The sequence below is a fragment of the Penaeus monodon genome, chromosome 32 (genome assembly GCF_015228065.2).
Source record: "Penaeus monodon isolate SGIC_2016 chromosome 32, NSTDA_Pmon_1, whole genome shotgun sequence".
Taxonomy (NCBI): Eukaryota; Metazoa; Arthropoda; class Malacostraca; order Decapoda; family Penaeidae; genus Penaeus; species Penaeus monodon.
Genome location: NC_051417.1, coordinates 6,044,244 through 6,044,487, shown reverse-complemented (window position 1 = coordinate 6,044,487; position 244 = coordinate 6,044,244). Strand labels below are relative to the sequence as shown.

The 244-nt window shown below is 29.5% G+C and overlaps 1 long non-coding RNA gene across 1 annotated transcript in view; it reads right to left on the bottom strand.

The window, feature by feature from the left end:
- The window catches only part of LOC119593387, a 3,068-nt gene that overhangs the window by 1,790 nt on the left and 1,034 nt on the right, over positions 1–244 (bottom strand). The window lies entirely within an intron of this gene.

The following is a 244-nucleotide window of genomic DNA, read 5'->3' as shown; positions in this document are numbered from 1 at the left end:
ACTGTATACACCTGTAAGTATGGTGTATGTATGAATGCGGACATGCATAGACACACATTACCTATATGTGTGCAGGTATATACAGTGTAAAAGTAATTATACCATACGAAAAGTGATATTCAACATAAATATTTTTCTTATTTAGCTTTTTTTACTATCCACTCGTTTGTTTCTTTTTGTGTATAGAAATAACGCACGTACAACTACACACTATTTACAAGTATATATTGTAAAAGTAGTTATT